A 17,127-nucleotide genomic window follows, 5' to 3' on the forward strand; every position below is an offset into this window, starting at 1 on the left:
CTTTAAAATGGTGATTTGAACTTCAAGTGAACGAGAATTTTGAAAATTCAAGGACTTAGCAAGTTTGGGGATCTGAACGTGTATTTTGAAAATTTAAGGACTTAGATGATACTACGTGTCAAGTTTAAGGATTGACAGTGCATTTTACCTTATTTTGTGTTACTGTTCACTTGCGTGCTCAAAACAGAAATCGCAGATAGTGATGCCGAGGATTTCAGAAGTTGTATTGCTACTTTTGACGTCCAGAAACTAAGCCAACTTGTTGGCACTCCAAAAGTTCTCTTTGTACGTACTCGACCAATATGTATGATATTGCAGTATGAATGATGATCTGATATATTAGATTGTGCTATAGGGTGTTTTACTACTATCTGATGGGCCTTAACGTACAATTGACTTGGGCTAAGCTCTCATCATCAAGGAGGTGTTTGCCATAGGGCATATGCCCAAAAAAAGAGAGGGAAGAGATGCTCAAAAGTCTTTCCTTCCCGATGTCTTCTCCATCTTTCGCCGCGTTCCGCCGCTGTGTCCTTGCAAAACCTACACGACGACACGTAATCAAGTTGTGCCGGAGAGGGCGGGTAATCCACGAAATTTCCCGATTTCACCAGGCTTGCCACAATGTCGTCCTCCAAAGCCGGCGGCAGCGGCAAGCCATCGCGGTCCGGCTCCGCCGCCGTTCCGCACACCGCGCGGGCCCGTGGGGATACCACATCTTCAGGATCGACGGCCACTCCCTCACCAAGAATTTCCCTACCGGTGAGCGCATCAATTCGAGCACTTTTGTCGTGGGTGGCCACCGCTGGCTCCTCAGATACGAGCCCAACTCGAAGGTTGCAGATTACATTGGTATTGATCTTTATCTCGACGAGACTGTCGCCAAGGCAGTGAAGGCGCAGTACCAAACTACCAATTCGATTTTGCCGACGAGGTGGTGGAGGATCCCGTGGAACTGGACGAAACGGACAGCTTCAACAGCCGCAGTGGTTACTCGAAGTTAGTCAAGAGGGAAGAGTTGGAGGCGTCAGAGCACCTCAAGAATGATTCTTTTGCTGTCCGGTGCGACATACTCGTCATCAACGAGTTCCGCACCGAGGACACCCCTCTGGCCTTCATCGAGGTTCCCCCGTCTGACATGCACCGGCACCTTGCTGGCCTCCTCCAGACCGGTAGGGGCGCGGATGTGGTGTTCGATGTGGGCGGTGCGACGTTCACAGCGCACCGGTGGATGCTTGCTGCCCGATCGCCGGTCTTCAATGCGGAGCTCTTTGGCATGATGAAAGAAAGTGACTCCGGAGGTCTAGTTCACATACAGGACATGGAGCCTCGGGTGTTCAAGGCCTTGCTGTTTTTCGTATACACCGACATGTTTCCAGATATGACTGGAGAGGAAGATGATGATGCTGCCATGGCTCAGCATCTGCTTGTTGCAGCTGATAGGTACGGCATGGACAGGCTGAAGTTGATATGTGAAGAGAAGTTGTGCAAGTACATTGATGTGCGCTCAGTGGCAACCATACTGACACTAGCCGAGCAGCACCATTGCCACGGGCTCAAGAAAGCATGCTTTGATTTTCTCAGCTCACCGGAAAATCTAAGGGCACTTGTTGCCAGTGACAGCTTCCAGCATCTCAGTACAAGCTGCCCCTCTGTTATCAAGGAGTTGCTTCTCCGGTGATATACTGGTAAGTGTATTAGACTTTTAGTAGTAGTTCTTGATACTTGTGAACTTATGTCATTAGGTAGTTTCAGCAATGGTGGTCGTGTGTTTTTACACTGCATCTATCAGGGGTAAACTACATCAATCCTGGTTCACAAGAAGATGCTGATTAAAGGAGTCTAATTAGTCAGTGTGATTTATTAGCTGATTTTATCTCTACAACTGTAACATCAATAGTCGCAAAAAAAAAAACTGTAACATCAATCGAGACTGGTGGCTCTGTTATCACTTATCAGCAAGAACGGTTAATGGACTGCAAATTTGCTAGTTGGCACCTTTTCCTGGCAAAAGGTTGACCTCTCATCTTTCATCTTTTCTTGGCAAAAAGGTGAATACTGACCTTGTGCTTTACCTCTTTGCTTGTGAAAATGTCAGTTTTTTCTTGAGATGTTACCTACCTAGATCTCTGCTTCATACTTGTTAATCCAGATGCAGAGCATACGCTTTTTTCACATATTTTGATCTAAGTTCTTTACTTCTCCACCTGTTAATCAAGGTCATATCTTGTTATTAGATAGGTTGATACCAGTTCACTGTTTCTTTTGGCTGATGTCTATGACACATGGTTTGTGCAAGTTGGAATCAAAGAAAACTCAAACAGATATCTTACAGGTTGATGTGTCAGAGTAGTTATTTTGTGCATGTTAGGACCTAAGCAGCACGGATACGGATACGTGTATCGGTATCGGAAGGATACGGATACGCGGATACGGCAATTTCCCAAACAACCCGATACGCAGATATGTTTTAACTATTTTTTAATAAATAATACTAGTGCATAATAAATTACAAAATAGATATTCTAGTTCAACATAGAGACATTAAAGGTCTATTACACTCAAAATAACATGATAGCAACAGGTTCTAAATTTGGAGATACCATACTGGACGATGAACATTGGACAAAATCAATAAGGCAGGGCGCACTAGCTCAGATCTAAATTGGATTGGGGAGGGAGAGGAACTCACATAAGCAGGGGGCACGAGCAGAGCAAGGTTGCAGTCAACGATTCGCCGTCGCAGGGGGTCGTGGGCGTGGCGTAGCAGCCGCGGCTCGGCGCAGCTCTTCGTCGCTGTCGCGGGACTTGTTGCTGGAGGCCGGATGCGGAGTTCCTCGTCGCTGGCGAGGGCGGAGGCTGGTCGCCAGAGAGGGACGCGGGGGCTCGGGGCCGTCGCAGGACTTGTTGCTGGAGCCTGGAGGCCGGATGCGGGGCTTCTCGTCGCCGTCGCGGGGGCTCCTCGTCGCCGGCGAGGTCGGAGGATGGTCGCCGGCGAGGGTGGAGGCCGGTCGCCGGCGGGCGGCGAGTCTGGACGCCGCGTGCGGGTGGTGGCTGCGTGAGGGAGGCGACTGGGAACTGGGAGGGGTCGGCACTCGGCAGTAGGTCAAGAGGAATGGGATGGTGGTTAGTTGGGCTGGGCCGTATCCAATAATGGGCTGAGACGTTTCCAATCGTGAGTTTCAGGCCCAATTAAACTGGGATACGCGGACACGGCGTGGATACATATCCTGGCCGTATCCCGCGCGTATCCATATCGGATACGTATCCGATACGGGATACGCATGCCCCCTGACGTATCCGTGTTTTAGAGGTTAGGACTATCATTTACGATAGATTAGTGTTTGGGTTGGTCCCTGTTACAACTAGTCCAACTCTTTTGCATCAGTTACATTGCAGCTTATTCACTATCTGTATTTTGTATGAACATATAACATTCCATCCTGTGTGAGCGATTTTTGAATGTCGGCTAGGTGGTAAGCAATGATCCCACTGAAGATCGAGATTTTTTTTTTTTGCCTCTATGTATGTAGAATACTTATTGAAGATAAAACAACATGGAGAAGAATGGTACAAACTTTCTGCAACCACTGAAACTGCTGATCATGCCATGTTTATTTTTCCTACAATTAGATTTCTGTAATATTCGCTTAGAGATCTTTATTTATCATATGCTGGATCAAGTCACTTCGGGCTCAAAGCAGTTTATTGAACATACATTACTTAGTTCAGCAGGCTAGAAGCTAATGAATGACCTATTTTTGGTTCTGCTATGTGCAACTTGCTGGACTGGTTCAGTAGGAATGATCTTGTCTTAAAAATATGATGATTGCTTCGAAGCTGTAAATTACTGAATGGCGTCGGTCATGTAGCGCTGCTGGAAGTTTAAGGTAGGAAGATGCTTGTCAGTTGTCCTTTGGTGGAGAAGATGGCAAGAAGAATTAGAAAATAGAAATCATCTTATGCTTTTACCGCTTTACGTCAGCCTATGTCTGTTCACCAATAAGTGTCATAACCGAAGCACGTTTTTTATAAATCAGTTAGCCGATTAGTAGAGTTTTCGTGACTACTAGATTTACGGGTTGTTTGGTTCAGGGACTAAACTTTAGTCCCTATCACATCAAAGAGAATCTTGTTATTTAAAAGTTTTAAATAAAGTTTTATTATAAAACTAATTGCAGAACCCTGGGCTAAACTGCAAGACGAATCTAACGAGGTATATTAATCCATAATTAGCGGATGGTAACTGTAACATTACTGTTGCAAATCATGGATTAATTAGGCTCATTAGATTCGTCTCGTGAATTAGCACTTATCTGTTAAAAAGATTTTATAAATAGATTTTATTAATACTCTTAAATAGTAAGATTCTCTTTGATGTGATAGGGACTAAGCTTAAGTCCCTGTAAACAAACAGCCCCTTAGCTTGTGGTTTCCATCACTCTGATGTCAACAGAACTGCGTGATCTCTCTTCCTGGACAATATAACTGCTGTTAACCCGAGCAGTATGTTTGTAATCGCAATAAAGTAGAGTGAAGTTTGGAGTTCCCCGTATTGACGCCCCAATCCAACCGGGTGATTCTTTTTCCTACCTATAGTCTTCCAGGACTGTAGTCTTGTATTTTTTTCTGCTATATCAATAGAAACTCGCACTATCTTGTGCAGTTCGTTCAAAAAAAATGTCCAACAAGAAACAGTTTTACCTGGAAGCAAGTACTATTGAGTAGCCCGAGATGTGTGCATTTTTAATCATGGCTAACTGCAAAAGGAAAGTATATAATAGGTTGCTGGACCATCACAGGAGATTCTATACAGCAGGACTAACATTTACATATTGTCCTCAAGCTTGGGTCAGTAGATTTTCTTTCCAGCAAATAGAAACAAGGAAACAGCTTGGGTGCAAAGGGTGAATAAGAGGAAGAACATGCACAATCAAGCAAGAAAATGGCAAAAAAAAAAATCAAACAGAATCCATCATAACCTGTTAATACCGTGAACCTATGCAACATTTTATTTTTAAGGAAAACCTATGCAACATCCAGTACAGGCTTTCAGAAAATAATGGCACTAGCATACACATATTTGCCCACTTTATGACTATCATCAAGGAAAGAACTGAACTATTGTTATATACTCATCCATATGGTCTATAGCACTAACAAAACGGTTAGCAAGAAAATGTTTTACCTAAGTGATTGTAGACCACCAAGAAAATGTAGAATTTAATTTAAGAATCAAACATATGCAACCTGGGGGGAAATTGGTACATGACAGGAATACAATCAAAAAAAACCTACAGGTTAGCCGGTAAATCGGAGTATGAAAAGCTTGAGGGTCAGTGGTGCAATCTGGCTAATCAGTTGAAGCAAGCGAACCAGAACCATACATCTCAGCAGTCGGAGCAATGCACAAAGTAATTGAAGGAGAAGGCAGTAGATGACCTGTAATTAGCCTCAAGAGTCAAGACCCCAGATTACAACCAAATTCGCCTAAAGGTTGTCCAATCCACAATCGATCCGTAGACCGTAGCCCGGGATGGTTTTGCGGGCAGCTTCTGCATCAATTTGAAAAGATAATATGCAAATGTGGTGAAAATGATTTTTTTTAAAAAAAAAAGCCGTCCAAGAAGGGGATCGATTGGGAGTTTGGGGCTGTGATGGGGGAAAGAGTTTTGGGTCAAACTCAAGTCTAGAGGAGGGTACAATCTGGGCCTGTGCAATCAAGTCGTTGGATGAAGCGGCCGGCCGGGCACAGCCGCCGCCGAAGCTTGAGCTGCTACCTAGGCCATGCAGCCGCTCGGTGGAGCAAGCACGCACGCCTCCAGCAGCAGACGGGGCGGCCGCCGGCGGAAGTAAGTGGCGGCGAGCATGGATTTGGGAGGTGCAGAGTAGGAAGATTTGAGCAAGATCGATGGGGAGAGCAGGCATTATAGGCAAACCTCTACGACGCCTCGATCGACCGCTCTCGGCCAGCGTCGTCGGCGCTAGCTGCTGGACTTGCTGCCTGTGTTGGAATAAACCACGCCATGGTGTGGCTGTGGCGTGTCCGTGTCGCGCGTGTGGCGTGCGTGTCGTGTCTGTGTCGAGAACGCCGCGTGTGTGTGCGTGGGGAGGCGTTCGCGTTCGAGTCTGTTTAGGTTTAGGGTTCGATCGAGTCAGTAGCTAGGGGATTCGCTGGTGCACGAGTTCGGGCTTGTGTTCGGGTCCAGCGGCAGGAAGAACGGCGCAGCAGGTTGGATGCCGGTGTGGTCGTGTCCCAGGGCGCGGCGAGCTCGTGTGCGGCGCGTGCTCGTCTGTCTGTTGCAACCAAGGAGGAGCTACATAACCAATGGACGCGTGTTCAAGAAAAAAAAAACATAACCAATGGAGGCGTTTTTATTCTAGTCATGCTATCTGGAATTTGCAGAGCATTGGTTGTATTTTGACTCATATATGTTGCTGAATTCTCTACAAAAATTTGTCATACAGACAACAGGTAAACCTCTGGATCTAATCCATTTTGACACATTTTTTAAGTTTATTGAATACTTCCATATATCTGATGTAAATAAATGCAGGGAAGAATTATAAAGCTGAAGCGTCATGTACATCTTCAGTTATTTCAGGTAAGCTAATCACCTGCAGGCATCTTGCCCATTTTCAGTCCAATGTATTCACTGTTGTGGAAAATCATTGTGGTTTCGTGCTATTACTCCATTCTCCACCAAAAAGAGATCTGGCAAACTTTAGATACGAATCTCTAATAGCATGCATCTCAATGGCTGCATCCTGTATCAGGATCCACTCTTAGAAAAAAAGAAACCCATCATTCCTTCTCATCAACACAATTCTTTAAAGGGTGCAAACAGAATTATTATCTTTAATCAAGTACTTTTCAAATAAGAATAGCTGACTATATCAAAAAAAAATGCAGACAAAGGACAGTGAACAAACAGCCAAGAGAAGTGGCAGGGAGTAGTTCAGAGGCTGAGGAAGCAAATTAGCAACAAACAATAGCTTACCTGAGAACAATTCAGGATTAGCATTGTGGAAATGGCCGAACAGAACTCTTTATGTACTAGATATGTGTTCCTGCATAGCCAGGCACTGTATGATCTATGAATTTAACAAAAGAAAACGGAGGTGCAAGTTCCTGGGCCATCCTTCATTTGGGCTTCTGAGCGGTTGAAGCTACCTGCTGTTGCATATGTTGGCAACAACTAGAAAGTAGACACAGCAACGCATAACATATGAATAAACAAACATCTGTACACATTTCACATATCCTATGTAATACGAGCACGAAATACAGTACTTGCAATTGATCCATATCAGACATAAAAAACATAACCTGGCATTGAAAGTCTGAGCAAAACTTTCTGGGATACCATAATGCCAACACACATTGCTGATGATTTATTGTAGCCCAAGATGTTGCCCTTGTGATCTGGAAACTGATTTGAAGAGATTTTTCCAACCTAAAATATGTGCCCAGCAATCCTCTATTCAGGTAATAGAAGCAAGATCTGACAGCAAACTATTTATGAACATGGAATAGTCTTGATCGTGGATCCAGTTTTAGATCCTTCCCTGTCATATTTGCAGACCGATCTTCTGTGGCAACCCCATCTTTCTTCATATATATAGCTTTCACCAGTATCTTGGTCCTTGGTTCTGGAATCATCCCTCTTGATTTCATTGTTGAGTAATATTGCAGAGCCTCATCAAGCTTTCCTTGGGAATGAAGGCTATGAACCATAATAGTAAATGATCGTTGATCTGGACCAGATCCACTCCTTTCCATCTCATCCCATACTTGCTGCACTCCATTCTCATATTTCCAATTGATATAAAGGTTCAATATTAAGTTATATGTATCAGCATCCAATTTACAACCACTTTGCTCCATCCCCTACATCAAAGCTATGACATCTTTGGGTTTTTCAGTTGTCTTCAGAATGTAAGAATAGGTCGTAGTATTTGGAGGGCAGCCCTTTGCTTCCATTTCATCCAAAAGCTCATAAACTTTCTCCATCCGGTTTATCTTACACAAGTATTTTATTAAAGTATTGTATGTAGCCACATCTGCCAGACAACGTCGGTCATTCATCTCTCCAAAAATCTCAAGTGCTTCTGGAATCCTTTTCTTGAAGCACAACTGGTCAATGATACAATTGCAGATCGCCACATCAGGATTAATGCCTTTCTCCCACATTTTATTGAACAGCTTCACTGCGGCACCAATTCTGCCACCTTTGGTCAGTGCTTTTATGAATGTACCATAGGTGAACAGGTCCCTTTCAACCTTGGAGCGTTCCAAATCCTGATATCGTTCCAAATCCTTTTAGCGTCTCTAAAGCTTCCCTTCACACACCAACCGTTCAGTATGATATTCCAGCTCTTTATAACATGCGGGAACTCACCTTTCTTCTCGCGGAACAGCGCCTCCGCCTCCTCAACATGCTTGTACCGACACAGCGACATCAAAAGGATCTGGAAGCCAACCAAGTCGAGCTCAAACTCGTAGTCCTTCCTCAAGTAGAACACCTCTATCGCCTCCTGCACCTTGTGTGCACCCGCATACCGGTTCAACAGCACGGCAAACATCCTGTTGGTTACCACCACCACCCGCCGCACCTCCGGGATCTCATCGAACAGCTGCCTCATGAGCCTGACCTTCTTCATCCGCCCGAGAATGTCCAGCATCTCAGTATAGGCCGTCGACCCATGGGCGTAGCCAGGTACAGGTAGCCCTGCCGCCCAGTTGAAGAACGCCAGCGTGACCTGCCAGTTGGACCGCTGCTTCTGGAGGACCTTGAGGACAACTTCCTCGTCCATCTTTTCTGCAAACTGACGGAGAGCATCGCTGAGATCAGTGTTGTCGCTGCCACCAATGGACTTGAGAGTTCTAAGGATTTCACTGGCGTGGACCTCACTGGAACGTTCCGAAGCACTGGCATGGCAAAATCTCAGCAATCCAAACATGTGCCCACGTGGAATGACACCTTGGTGGAAGCACGGGGGCAAGCCCACGGGTGGTGGCCCCTCTGAGGCATTGTGTCGAACATCTGGTGGGCACGACCCAAGCACGCCAAGGCTCCTAAGAACTGCACATGGTTCATGAGTACCTGCGGCCAAGTTAGTCCCTTCAAATAGAAATTTAACAAAAATGGGGGAACATCGTTTGCTGTTGGATGGAGGATTGCATCGTGTAGTGGAATCGCAGGAGAGGAGAGTTTTTTTTGACGGGCCTTATTCAAATACAAGTTGTAGCATCTGAACTTACACATACACCCACACACACCACACTCACACACTCCACACACTATCTATGCGCAATGAGAGGAGGACGTGATATATGAGTGATGGACTTGCTGAACCTGCAGGCGGTGGTGAGGACGGAGGACTCCAGCCGCGGCGGCGGCATCGTGAGGGGATCCCTATATATCTTCTGGAAGATGAATAATCAATGTATCTATAAAGCCCATTAGATCCAAATTAGATTCAACATTTTCTGAAGAATACTTAAACATTTTGAAGTACTAGATTCAACATCTTTTACAAACTATTTCAACATTTAAATATAGTAGATTCAACATTTATCAATTTGCATCAACATTTTTTGAGAAAAAATCGCCGGTCGCCCCCTTCCTCTCCGGCGCCAGCGGTGGCGCTCCCGCGCAGGCGGCCAGGCGCGGCGGAGCAGCAGCCGCACACCAAGTCGAGGCGTGCCGCAGCATGCGCGCAGCAGCAGGCACAACATGCGCGCAGCGGCAGCAGGCGCAGCAGGCGCGCCTCGGCAACATGCGGCACGCGGACCGGGCTCAGCAGCCATGCGCGCAGCAGCAGATGCATCAGGCAGCCACACGCGGCAGGCGGGGTGGCGGCAGCGCGAGACAGGCGGGGCGGCGGCGGACGGTGAGGAAGAAGGAAGGAGGAAGAAGGATAGGGTTGAGAAGATCTAACGGGTGTGATAGTTTGCACGAATCTCAAACACTGTAAGGTGAAGAAGAAAAAATCTTGTGGAAGATCTACAGGATTTCGGGCATCGTGATACCCTCGGCAGATGGGCCCAGGCCCGGATAAAAGAGGAACGGGAGGATGGGCTGTGCCGGGAACGGGCTGGGCTGTTGCGTTGGCAATGGGCTGGGCCACAGAATGCCCGCTCTCCGACCAACCAGCCAACTCGAACGCACTGCGCAAGTGCCACCGGTCACCTGCTCTCCCGCCAAATCCTCTTCACCCAAAGCACAGCATCATCCACCAGCTCCCGCTATAAACCTCCAGCGAAGCCTCGCCGCAGCCTGCAGCCGGCGACCAAGCCGGCACACCGCCATGGCGTTCCCGTTCCCGTCCCTCGCCGGCCTCCTCGCTCGCGCGCCGCGCGCTGCTCGCGTACGCGGCCACGTGGACGGCGGTCGCGGTCACGGCCGTGGGACGTCATCTGCGTGCCCGCCGGCATGTTCGGCCGGGCCAGGCCTGATGTCGTCGTCCCGCTCGTCTTCGCCGTCGTTGTGGTCACCGGCGCCGTCTGGTTCACCACGGCCGTCGGGGTGTGTGGGAGGATGATCACGACGAGGAGCCGGCGTCTTTGGAACATGTGTAGGCCGTGTGATTCTGGATTTTTTTAAAGGAGATTCTCGATTCGTTTGCATATACGAATCTTGGATCTTCCCTCCTAGTTTCCAATGTTTTCATTATAGACTAGCAAAATATCCGTGCGTTGCAACAGAAAAAAAAAATCTCCTTCAACATCTTATCTATTTAAAATGGCTAAAAACTTGATCTTCTTCAAGAAATAAAATTAATGATTGTTCAATGTTATAAGTAATAAAATGGTATATTAAATTAACATCAACATTATCCAGATAATCCATCTAACCAAGTAGAAAACCATAAGCCCCACTAATCTTCTCAGCCTTATATTTTTCGTTTTGAAATGCGAAACGGTCCAAAACGAAAGGATATTTTCTTTTGTATTTTAAAAGCAAAGCACCCTTAGTTAGAAAAAACAATTTAATGTGATTTGTACTCTCTGATTTATCTGATGCTGATAAGTTAAAAGAAAGAAGATTTTTACAATGCTTGGAGAGGAGTTTGGAGGTATTTCATGTGTCTATGATTTATGGGTCCAATTTATGGTAGGCGTTGGGAGGTGTCAATGAGCAGGTGTTGGCAGGCGTTAGTTGTGTCTATGATTTATGGGTCCAATTTAGGGTAGGCGTTGTACTCTATGACGTACCTTCATCATCTGCTTGGCGTCTCCACCATCAACGTGCTCGTACAGCACTCCGGCGACGTGGATGGATGACGACCCGGCGAAATACCCATGGATGTACGTGCATGCAATCGGCGTGGACGAGGAAGGTGAAGATGATGGCGGGGCTGTCGCCGGCATGGTGTAGACGACGAGGAAGACGAAGTCAATGGCGTGGTCGTCGCGGGCGTGGTGCAGACTCGCGAGCTCGACGAAGAAGATGAAGGCGCAGTCAAGGTCGTCGTCGCCGGCTCTCCTGGTGTCCCTTTGGTTTGCCTCTCGGCTGCTCCTCTATGCCTCTACTCTTCTTGCGTCCTCTTGTAGATGGATTCTTGATCCATGAAGTAGATAGATTTGGGTCTTGTTTGGATCATGCTAGGGACTAGAATGCACGTTTTTCAAAAAAGAATCTCGCATGCATGGAGAACTAAATGAAGTCTATTTGCAAAACCTTTTCACGAATGGGTGTAACTTTTCGCGACGAATCTAATGACGATAATTAATCGATGATTGGCTACAGTGATGCTGCAGTAACCATCCTCTATTGATGACCAATGGTGGTCACTCTTTGATGATGAGTGATTGACAACATCATGTGAATTTGATGTATCTCTTGGCTCGTGATGTGCAGATGTAGGATGCGGCATGGCAGTCGACGGCGTGAGGTGAAGGTCAGGTGAAAGATTCATGCCGAAGGACCGTGGTGAAGGATGGACGTGAGTAGGCTCGGAGAAGCGAAAGGTTCATGCCGAGAGACCAAAACGGTGAAGAGTGAATGCGAGTAGGCCTGGACCAAGGGACCCGAGGAGGCCTGGACCAAGGGACCCGAGGAGGCCGGACGGAGTTATGGGTGGTCCACACGGTGCATGGAAGAGCAAGAGTACGTGGTGATGAAGACAGCGTCGGCCAAGTCGGCGAGGACGATGGCGAGTCAAGTAGGCGGCCCGTGCGGCTGGCGCGCGCGAACGACTCAAAGGCGTCAAGACTTGGCGGGAGACCGGACACGCGTCGACATCGACGGTTTGACCGTTTGGCCTCAAAACCAGGAAGTCAGTCACGTCGTGCGGCAGCGTGCGAGAGGGTTTAACCGGTTTGGCCTCAAAACTGGGAAAGACATGTTTGACAGGTTTGGGCCTCAAAACCGGAGGCGGACTTGGCACGGTCAACGTCCGGGCGGAGGGAACGTGGTGCCATCACGAATCTTGCGTCGAGGCGAAGCGAAGTCGTGAAGGTGTCGTGTCCGTCCGAGGCTTCTATAAAAATCTAGATCGTTTTGCCTCTGCGTGGGTGTGCATCGTAATTAAAAGTGTAGGGGCATTTTAGTCATTCGTCAGAGACTATATATAGATAGATATGACTAGAGGAAGAGTCACTCTTAATCTTAATTCATTTGCTCCTCTAATTTTTGTAATTTTCGAATTAAAGTTTGTTCTAAGATTTTATTGAGAAAGGAGGCCCAAACCTCCTTGTGTCCTCCGGGATTGAAAAATTGAGTGCTTGATTTGTTCCTTCCCGTTTTGAATCTGCGTTTTTCTTTTTCTTGATTTTCGGGGGATTTTTGGAGGGATTTTCACTCGTCATGATTTCGGCTCGGATTTGTGAAATTGTTTGAGGGGTTTTGTTGCTAGGATTCTTGTGAACAATCTTGATGTGGTCTCCCTTCAAAACTCTCACGGATTAGGCCGAATTCGTGTTTCTTCCTCAAGTTGTTCTTCATGCTTGGGTTTCGGGCTCCTTCAAAATTCGCAAGATTTTCTTGAGCTTTTTCAGATCTACTTCCTGGATCTATTAGCCCTTGAGGAGGCTCGTCTATGGCTCAGTTCTTGCTGCGAATCGTTGTGTGTTGAACGAGTAATTTGGCTTCAAAGGTCGGGAGGTTTTCTTGTATTTTCGTTCTCGGTTCTTGTCTTGCTCGGTCTCTGTTTTTCTCTCCCCGTGCAGATCGATTCGTCGCGAGGGTGCTGGACGCAGCGGCCCGCACGGCAGTGAGCGGCGGCGGCGGCGGCGCGTGGCACGCGAACGCTTTCGTCGCCAGGCAGAGCAGCGGCCGGAGGGGCGAGCCGCGCAGCACCGGTGAGCGGCGGCGCCCAGGCTCTCGCTCGCTGTCCACGCGAGGGGCGGCTCGTGTCCAGGCCGGCCAGCAGCCGCGGCAGGCCCAGCTCGGCCCAGCGCGCAGGCTTGGCCCAGGCGGCAGGGCAGCACAAGCGGGGTGGCAAGGCAGGCGGTTTTTTTTATTTTTTTTGTTTTTTACAAAAATATATTTTCGTGTTCGAAGTTGACATGAATATATTCCAGCCGCCCCGCTGCCGGGCGGCCGGGACCTGGCCGCCCGACAGTCGGGCGGCAGGAGCTTATCTGTAAAAAAAATCGACAAAAAATTATGTCGAGATCCTTGGAGGACCGGCCGCCCCGCTGGGCGGCCAGCCCTCCAAGCCGCCCAACAAAGGGCGGCGGGCCCTGGCCGTCCGCCTGCGGGGCGACCGGCCCCACCAATCCTATATAAGGTGTTGGCTGCCCCTCACCCCCTCATTTGCCTCACTAAAAATCCAGAAAAAAAAGAGAGGGAGGGAGGGAAAGGAGGGGGTGAGGGAGAGGCAAAGCGGCGAAGCCCTGCCGGATTTTCAAGCCGGCGACTGTAGGTAACTAAAATTTTCTACATTTTATAAATAGATTATGTTGTAATTTTTTTTTGAAATAGTAGATTAGCAATCAGTTCAATTATTATTAGGAGTGATTAAGCCCTCCAGGCCGCCCAGCAGAGGGCGGCAGGCCCTAACCGCCCGCCTGCGGGGCTACCGGCCCCACCAATCCTATATAAGGTGTTGGCTGCCCCTCACCCCCTCATTTGCCTCACTAAAAATCCAGAAAAAAAAAGAAAAGAGAGGGAGGGAGGGAAAGGAGGGGGTGAGGGAGAGGCAAAGCGGCGAAACCCTGCTGGATATTCAAGCCGGCGACTGTAGGTAAATAAAATTTTCTACATTTTATAAATAGATTATGTTGTAATTATTTTTTTTGAAATAGTAGATTAGCAATCAGTTCAATTATTGTTAGGAGTGATTAGTGGTACATTTAGGTGCAGTTACTTATAGTGATTAGCGTTGATATAGTACATTTAGTGTTAAATTTAGTATTAGAAAATACTAGAAAATTGTTAGAGAAGTATTAGAAAATCAAAAAAAATTGCAAGATAATATTAGAAAATTGTAGAAAATTATAGAAAATGTTAGAAAATTGTAGAGAATGTTAGAAAATTGTAGAAAATGTTAGAAAATTGTAGAAACTATTTTGTTGAAACAGTAGATTAGCAATCAGTTTAATTATTATTAGAACTGATTAGTGGTATATTTAGGTGTAGTTACTTGTAGTGATTAGCGTTGATATAGTACATTAGCAGTCTAATTAATTAATCTTAAAAATTGCAAGATAATATTAGAAATTTTATAAAATGTTAGAAATTATTAGAAATTATTATAAATTGTTAGAAAATCTTAGAAATTATTTAGGAAATATAAAGAACTATTAGAAATATTTAGATGTGTGTGATTGTATTGTATTGTTTTGATCTTACGTGGTAGGTATGGCCGGGGTTACTCCTGCGTTGCTGGACCCAACAATAGACTCGGGGTCACCGGTCCTTCCTTGCGAAGGTTCAGCACCAAGAACTAAACGTGCTGCGTCCACGTCCACCTGCAGAGTTGGTTGTTGTAGACCCACGGTGGGTGCCCAGGTGATATGTCATCTATTTTCTGTTTTATCCGTTATATATTTCGTTATATAATGTATTAACATTTGTGCACTGTATGATGCAGGCTGAGCGAGGAAGGTCTTCTCACTATGGCTCGTCTTGCTGAGAGTGCTTTGGTGAAGCTAGACAGGTCTCTACTTTCAGCTCTCGTTGACAGATGGAGACCTGAGACACACACGTTCCACCTCCCTTGTGGGGAGATGGCACCGATCCTGCAGGACGTTGCGATGCCGCTTGGTCTTTCTATCACCGGACACGCTGTCGGGCCCCGTGTGGTACCTTCTACGTGGCTGGAGGATCTTGAGGAACGTTTTGCAGGTGTTGCCACCACGATTGATCCTGAAGATTTCAATGAGCACCCACAGTCGAAAGGCCCTTCCAAGTCATGGCTCCTACAGTTTCAGGTACAATTTCGTACAAAACGATGTGTTGATGTATTTTATGGCTTTGAAATAACTCATGTGTTTCTTATTCTCAATGTTTGTACTTCATTGCCGCCGGATCTGTTGGCAGCCGATGCTGATGAGTACAGCGTGACTAGATCACTCGAGGCATACCTGCTGTGATTGTTTGGGTACATCATGTTCAACAACACACACGACCACTGTGTGGATAGGGTGCTTCTGCCCTACGCACAGGAGATCGCCGATGCAGATGAGGATGCCATACCCTTATATAGTTGGGGTTCAGCGGTTCTTGCATGCACATATCGTGGACTCTGCAAGGCATCACAGCAGAATGATAGGAATGCTGTCCTAACGGGGTGCCCAATTCTGCTACAGCTTTGGTCTTACGAGAGGATTGCTATCGGTCGTCCCATGATTGACCAGTCACCGTACACACCGGATATGTACGGTGACACGGAGGACGACAGACCCACCATGGGGACTCTCTGGTACTCTCGATAGGTATGGACCCAATAAAAATTTATATTCTATGCATACTATGGTCATACATTCTTCCCTCAATACCTTTCTTATGGACACATAATTTTTATTTTTGCAGAAAACATGGGCACATGTACAGACCCGGCGGCCTTATCCTGAGTTTGTTGCCGAATTTGATCGATTGACCCCAGAAGACATTGTGTGGGAGCCATACAGTCCTTCGGCTATAGCCACATGTGCACCACTTGAGATATCTTTGGTGTGCACACAGGACCAGGGCCTATGGATGACTACTGCAGCTTTGGTGTACGACGTTGCAGTTGAGGCTCACTGCCCGGATAGAGTCATGAGGCAGTTCGGTCGACGCCAGTCTTTTCCTGTGTCTTCAGCGTTGGATCGTGTTCAGCGCCACGATCATAGGTAACAAAAATGTATGAGCACCCATGTACTAATAACATGAAACTAATTTCTATTTAACATGCAGTTTATCAAGGGCTGGACATCCTTTCTCGACAATGTGGGTCACTAGATTACAACCATGGGTGGCTGCGTGGGATGATGCAGGCGAGTAGTTGGCTGAGGATACAGGTCCACACACCGAGCCTTCGTTTCGGGCATACCTGACCTGGTACGAACTGAAGACTCGTTGCCGTTTGACGTATGTTGACATGCATCCACAGACGCATGTTGCGACTTCGCAGGATCGCTATGCAAGACACAGGGATGAGGCATTAGCTGGGGCGGTGAGTAAATGTTGACGGCAATTTTGATCTTTTAAGATTTGTATACTAAGTTTTTTTGGTTGCAGTTCGAGGCCTATAGATTGTTTGAATTAGATTGCTCACTGAATGTAATGAGGATTCATGGCGGGTCTACGATGAGCGTGCCGACACAACTCGAGGCCTGGACCACTCAACGTGATAGAGCCCGAGGCATCCTTCAGGCCTTTGGTACGCGGACGGAGTACGAGGATTCCTACGGATCGTCACAAGCGTCGACGTCGGTTCCTTGTGGTCCCGCATGACAGCAGCCTCCCTTATACCACCGACAGTACGAAGGTATGGTGTGATATTTACCGATCCGTATATTTATATGTAGTATTTAAATACAACTCCACACAGGGTACGGGTGCCTCGCAAGGGGCTCCATTTCAAGGAACCCAGTTTACCTCTATGCCACATGCTAGAGGGATTTTAGGTAAATATGTGGTGCATAATTTTATTTTGCTTATGTTTTATGGTCAAAGGCTCATACGTTATTAT

The 17,127-nt window shown here is 46.9% G+C and overlaps 2 pseudogenes; one reads left to right on the forward strand and one right to left on the reverse strand.

Annotated features, from left to right (window-relative positions):
* The first annotated feature begins 621 nt into the window (after positions 1–621).
* On the forward strand, positions 622–1,969 carry LOC120688920 (annotated as a pseudogene).
* Positions 1,970–7,015: 5,046 nt separating this feature from the next.
* Positions 7,016–9,403, reverse strand: LOC120688921 (annotated as a pseudogene).
* Positions 9,404–17,127: the final 7,724 nt, after the last annotated feature.

This window comes from Panicum virgatum, chromosome 9N (genome assembly GCF_016808335.1).
Source record: "Panicum virgatum strain AP13 chromosome 9N, P.virgatum_v5, whole genome shotgun sequence".
Taxonomy (NCBI): Eukaryota; Viridiplantae; Streptophyta; class Magnoliopsida; order Poales; family Poaceae; genus Panicum; species Panicum virgatum.